Here is a 517-nt window from a genome sequence, read left to right as displayed (position 1 = left end):
CGCGAGGTGGGGCGGACCGGTGCGCGCGCGCGGGAAGAGTGTTGTCGCGGGCAGGCCGCGGCTCGTGGGTGTTTGGCGGGGGGAGGTCGCGAGCCCCGCGAGGGGGGACCCGTGGGGGGGCCGAGGAAAGGCCAGTCGGCGTCCTGGGTGCCGCGGGACCGCCCCTGCGCTGGAGGCCTCTGGCGGTGAGACCCCGTGTCGTGCCCCGGTGGCCGACTCGCGTCCGGGCCCTTAGGAACGGGCACCCCCGCGGCGGCGTGCGGCCGCGCCCCCTCCCGCCCACGGCTTCTGTGACGTCGTCGTCGCGTCTCCGCGACGGCGGGCGAGCCAGCCGCGCCCCGTCGGCCCTCTCTCCCTTCCGTCGCTCTGCCTCGTCCGTCGCGTCTGCCGACCCCCGGGCCGCGTCCCGGTGTGTTTCGCCTCCCGGGCCTGCCGCGGCCCCGCTCCGTGGGCCGCCGCCGCCGCCCGTCCGCCCGTCCGCCGACGTCGTGGCGTGTTGGGTGAGGTGGGGGACCGC

This window comes from Kogia breviceps, unplaced genomic scaffold, assembly GCF_026419965.1.
Source record: "Kogia breviceps isolate mKogBre1 unplaced genomic scaffold, mKogBre1 haplotype 1 scaffold_536, whole genome shotgun sequence".
Lineage (NCBI taxonomy): Eukaryota > Metazoa > Chordata > Mammalia > Artiodactyla > Physeteridae > Kogia > Kogia breviceps.
Note: the sequence above shows the minus strand (reverse complement) of the source record.